Source organism: Tachypleus tridentatus, chromosome 4, assembly GCF_004210375.1.
Source record: "Tachypleus tridentatus isolate NWPU-2018 chromosome 4, ASM421037v1, whole genome shotgun sequence".
NCBI classification, from domain to species: Eukaryota; Metazoa; Arthropoda; class Merostomata; order Xiphosura; family Limulidae; genus Tachypleus; species Tachypleus tridentatus.
The window spans coordinates 108,065,495-108,071,904 of record NC_134828.1 but is presented as its reverse complement, the minus strand read 5'-3'; positions in this window follow the sequence as shown (position 1 = coordinate 108,071,904).

The following is a 6,410-nucleotide window of genomic DNA, read 5'->3' as shown; positions in this document are numbered from 1 at the left end:
CGATTTACAAATGACAGTGTTCCAGTTTATATTCTCAAGACAGCTGGTTTGAGTAATAAAACTTTAATTAAAGTACAGAACAACGTTTCGACATCCTTGGGTCATCTTCAGGTTAACATGAATACATTTTTACTTCAAGTACGTTTTCAGCATCATGAGTGTTCCAGTTTAGATTTAACTGGATTATGTGTATCTCTAGGATATCGATAGCTCCTGATGAAGCAGTAATAATGAAATATTGGACTAATAAAGTTACATTCTATAGATACAGGTCGTTATTGTAATTACGTTTAGAATATACAATAATACTTTATTAAAAGTAAGTTCATATGTTAGAGATGATTTAGGTATTTTAACGTCTGCACTATGTTAGGAGTTATCCCCGTAACACGCAACTAGAGGGCGCTACACGCATATCAGACTCCGTAAGAGGCGATGACGTCATAATCCCACAAAGTGCCACAAGAGGAGCGTTTCCACAATGCATTTATACTGCAACATACCCCTTCTTATTTATACTTCCGTTTAGATATTTTTTTGCATAAGTGATAATGATTTTTAATGTAAAATTACCAGAGTAAGGGTTAGATCTTAAGTTAATTAACTGTTGGACACAAAGACAATTTCAGATTATAACGAGGAATTTTCAGCAGAATTCATTTTCTTGGCTTCCTCTTCCCCTTTGTATAAACGGTAATAAAGTTCTGTGGAGTGCGACTAAGAGGGTGGGTGACATGCTACGTTCATCACACTCTCTGGAAACATAGCATGTCACCCATTTGCACTAACAATGATTTTAATTCCAAAGACATTCACTGAAAAACAGTTGTTTAAAAAAACACATATATATCCAGTGAATAAATATTTGAATGCTAGTTGTTTAATTACATATGATCCATCCTTTAGATAATTTTTTTTTAAAGTTCTCTCACTGCAGAAGTACACAGATAAATATCACATTTAACTTTCTTTTGTACGTACACTGTAACCTTTATCTTCAGGAAAAGTCCGATTCTAGAACTAATTGACTTCGCCTGACCTTTGTGGTTTTTCAGTTCAATGGTTGATTTACTGAATCTTGGTAAACTTAAAAACATATTTGAAACGTCACCAATGTCTGTCTCGCTAAAATATTCAAAAGTGATGTATCTGGCATTCTTGAACAATATAATGTATTGAAACTTTAAACTGTTACACATTTTTCTACCCTAGTAAAACAGAATCTGTACAATATAAAACACTGATAAATTCAACTGGTGACTTCCATGTGTAAAACGTTAAGACACTCCTGTATTGTTACTTAACATCATCAGTTGCAAAAAACCGGTGGATATGAAGGTATATTTCACTGGCCTCTCCAATTTCCCTGTAAAAAGGCCTCTATTTTCCACCTTGGCAAAATGAAAGCATATGACTTTTAAAGTCTGATTGTTGAAGTGCAGCCATGGGAACTCATCAAACCACTTGTCCTGGAAGTTGGTATTTTAAGATTTTGCTTTCTGTCGTGGTATTAGTTGTGCGTTTGGATGATATGGCTTTCCACACTATATCTGTGGATGTGGCCGATGTAAGCCCATTTACACTTGAAGAGCGTATTGTAACGTACGTCGCATAATATTATGCAGCGAGAATGAATGACAGCACACAGATACGCTGGATACATAAGACTGTTGGTCTTCACGTTCACAGGCTGTTTTAACACTACTGGTTTGCAGTTTCAATGGCTGTTTCAACACTGTTGGTATTCAATTTTACTGTATGTTTTAATAGTACTGGTCTTCAGTTTTACTCTCCATTTGTGCACTGTTGGTCTTCACTATTACTTCTGTTTGAACACTGTTGATCTTCACTTTCACTTCTCTTTCAACATTGTTGGTCTTCTGTTTCATTGACATTCTCAACACTGTTGGTCTTAAATTTCAATGTCTGTTTTAACACTTGGTATTGTGTATCACTGTCTGTTTTCACACTTGGTATTGTGTATCACTGTCTGTTTTCACACTTTTGGTCTTCACTTTAGCTTTTCTTTTAACACTATTAATCTTGAATTTAACTGTTTTCACAATGTTGGTCTTCACTTTCACCAACTGATTCAACACTGTTGTTCTTCTGTTTCACTGTATGTTTCAATACAGTCTTCAAGTTCATTCTGTTTCAACAGTGTAGATCTTCACTTTCACTATAATTTCGCCCCCCGCTAGTACAGCGGTAAATCTCTGGATTTACAACGCTAAAATCAGGGGTTCAATTCCCCTTGGTGGGCTGAGCAGATAGCCCGATGTGGCTTTGCTATAAGAAAAACACACACACATTCACTATAATTTAACACTACTGGTCTTCAATTTTACGGTATGTGTCAACAGCATTGGTCTGCACTTGCACTGCATGTTTCAACAGTGTACATTTTCAATTTTACGAATTATATCAACACTATTGGTCTTAGGTTTCAATGATGGTTTGCACAGCTTTGGTGTTCAATCTCACTGTGATTCAAAAGTGTTGGTCTTCACTTTCAATGATTATTTCAGTAGTGTAGATCATGGTCTATTTTAAAACTGTTGTTCAAACTTTCACTGAATGTTTCAACAGTGGAGATCTTCAATTTCACACTCGGTTGCAGCAGTGCTGGTTTCAGTTTCAATGTCTGTTTTTGATCAGTGTAGGTCTTTAAATTGACTGTGTATTTCAACATTATCTCTTTTAACACAACCGATTTTCACTTTCAATAACTGTTTCAATAGTGTAAGTCATCAATTTCACGACATGTTTCAGCAGTTTTGGTCTTCACTTTAACTGAATGTTTGAACAGAGTAAGTCTTCAATTTCACTGTCTGTGTCAATACTATTGGTCTCTGGTTCCACTGACTGTTTGAAATGTGTTGGTGTTCAATTTCAGTCCATTTCAACAGTGAAAGTCTTCAATTTCACAGTGTTCAATGGTATTAATCTTCACTTTCACTGACTAATTCAACACTGTATGTCTTTTAATTTCACTCTCTGTTTCAACACTGTTGGTCTTCACTTTCACTTCTGTTTCAATATTGTTGGTCTCCCATTTCAATGCTTCAAAACTATTGGTCTTCAATTTCAATGTCTGTTTTAACACTTGGTATTCAGTGTCGCGTGTTTTCACAATGTTGGTCTTCTGTTTCACTGTGTGTTTCAATGCTAATTGTCTTCATTTTCACTCTGTTTCAATAGTGTAGTCTTAAATTTCAGTCTGCTCCAACAGTGTTGATCTTCACTTTCACTATAATTTAACACTACTGGTCTTCAATTTCACAGTATGTGTCAACAGTCGGCTTTCAATTTCACGATCTGTTTCAACAGTGGAGATCTTCAATTTCAGAGTCAGTTTCAGCAGTGCTGGTTTTCAGTTTCAATGTCTGTTTTTAAACAGTGTTGGTCTTTATCTTGACTGTGTGTTTCTTCAATTTCACTTACTGTTTTAACAGTATTGGTGTTCAGTTTTACGGTCTGTTTCAACACCATTGGTCAACTGTTTCACTCTCTGCTTTCACAATCTTGGTTTACACTTTAACTTCCATTTGAAGACCACTGGTGTTAACTTCCACTGACTGTTTTCACACCGTTGGTCTTCACGTTCACAAGCTGTTTCAACACTGTTAGCCTTGAAGTTTATTGTCTGTTTCAACACTATTGGTGTTCACTCTCAATGGCTGTTTCAAAACTGTTCTTCATCAAGTTTACTGTCTGTTTGCACACTGTTGGTCTTCACTTTCACTTCTGTTTCAACACTGTTGGTCTTCAGTTTCACTCACTCTTTAACACTGTTTGTCTTGAATTTCACTGTCTGCTTCAACATTATTGGTCTTCAATTTCAATGTCTCTTTTAACACTTGGTGTTCCATTTCATTGTCTGTCTTCACACTGTTGGTCTCAAATTCCACTGACTGTTTTCACATTGTTGGTCTTCACTTTCACTGTCTCTTCCAACACTGTAGGTTTTCAGTATCACTATCTGTTTAAACACTGCTGGTCTTCAGTTTCATTGTCTATTTTCACACTGTTAGTCTTCACTGTCACTTGTTTTTCAACACTAATGGTCTTGAAATTCACTGACTATTTTCATACTCTTGTTTATCTGTTTCAACACTGTTGGATTTCAATTTCACTATCCGTTTCAATGCTACTGGTATTCAGTTGCACTGTTTTCACACTGTACGTCTTCACTTTTACGGTCTGTTTCAACAATACTGTTCTTCACTTTCACGGACTCTTCCAACACTGTTGGTGTTCAATTTCACTGTGTGTTTCAATAATACTGGTTTTGAGTTTTATAGTCTGTCTGCACTCTCTTGGTCCTACCTTTCACCTCTCTTTCAACAACATTGGTGTTCAGAGTCGCTGACTTTTTTCAACACTGTTGGCCTTCAAGTTTACTATCTGTTTCAACACTATTGGTCTTCACTTTCACTGTCTGCTTCAACACTGTTGGTCTACAATTTCAATGTCTGTTTTGACACTCAGTGTTCAGTTTCATTGTCTATTTTCACACTTTTGGTCTTCAATTTTTCTTCTGTTTAAAGGCTATTGCTCTTGAATTCCACTGAGTGTTTACACCCTGTTGGTTTTCACTTCCACTTGTGTTTCAACACTATTGGTGTTCAGTTTCACTGACTGTTTTTACACTGTTGGTCTTCAATTTCATGTCTGTTTCAACATTATTGGTCTTCAATTCCACTAATTTTATCAACACTAATGGTCTTCACTGTCACTGACTGTTCCAACACTGTTGGTCTTCAATTTCACTCTGTCTTTGAATACTATTTGTCTTCTGTTTCACTGCTTTTGTCACACTGTTGGTCTTCACTTTCACTGACTGTTTCATCACTGTTGTTCTTCAACTTCAATGTCTGTTTCAACATTATTGGTCTTCAGTTTCTCTCCATGTTGAACAGTATTGGTATTTAGTTTCAATGACTGTTTTAAAACTGTTGGTCTTCACTTTAACTGTGTGTTTCAACATTGTCTTCCATTTCACTGTCTGTTTTCACATTGTTGATCTACACTTTCACTGGGTGTCTCAGTACTGTTGGTCTTCAAATTCACTTTTTGTTTTAACTCAATTGGTCATTAGTTTCAATGACTGTTTCAACAGTGTTGGCCTTCAATTTTACTGTCTCCGTAAACACCAGAAGATCAACAGTTTGATCTTCACTTTCACTGACTGTTTTAACACTATCGGTCTTTAATATCATTGTCTCTTTTCACATTGTTGGTCATCTCTTCTTTCACTTCTCTTTCAACACTACTGGTCCCCAGTTTCACTCAATTTTCACACTGTGGTCTTCACTTTCACTGGCTGTTTCAACACTAAGTGTTTTCAATTTCACTCTGTTTCAACGGTGTATTCTTCATTTTTGGTCTGTTTCAACAGTGTTGATCTTCATTTTCACTCTATATTTTAACACTAGTGGTCTCAATTTCAATGATTGTTTCAATGATGTTTGTTTTCAATTTCACTGTCTGTTTGAATGGCATTGGTCTTTAATTTGACTGTCTTTTTCAACAGTATTTGTCTTCACTTTACTCTACATTTTAACACTACTGGTTTTCACTTTCAATGAGTGTTTCAATCATGTTGTTCTTACATTTCACCTTCTGTGTGAACAGTGTTGGTCTTCACTTTCACTGACATTATCAACACTAATGGTCTTCGGTTTCACTGATGGTTTGAACAGTGTTGGTGTTCCATTTCACTGTGTTTTAACAGTGGAGATCTTCAATTTCACTGTTAGTTTCAGCAGTGTTGTTTTTTAGTTTCAGTGTCTGTTTTTGAACAGTTTTTTCCTTCAATTTGACTGTCTATTTCAACAGTGTGTGTCTTCACTTCTTGTCTCATTTAACACAACTTGTCTTCATTTTCAATGACTGTCTCATTAGAGTGCGTCATCAATTTCACGGTCTGTTTCAGCAGTGTTGGTCTTCAATTTCACTGAATGTTTTCATACTATTGTTCTTCACTTTCACTTCTGTTTCAATGCTATTGGGCTTCACTTTCACCGAGTATTTCAAAATTGATGATGTTCACTTTTTACTTACTGTTTTCTAACTGTTCTTCTTCAATTCACTGTTTGTTGCAACACTATTGGTGTTACGTTTGTCTGTTTGTTGCAACACGATTGGTATTCACTTTAATTTACTGTTTTCACACTGTTGATCTTCACTGTCAGTGACTGTTTTCACATTGTTGGTCTTCACTTATACTGATTCTTTCAACACTCTTGGTCTTCAATTTCACTGAAAGTTTTATCACTGTTTAGTATGCTGCTGAGACTTCTTGTTGCTGAAAACTCATGTGTTTAGTGTTCTGGTGAGACTTCTTGTTACTGGTAACTCATGTTTCTCGTTCTCTAGTGGGACTTCTGGTTACTGATAACTCATGT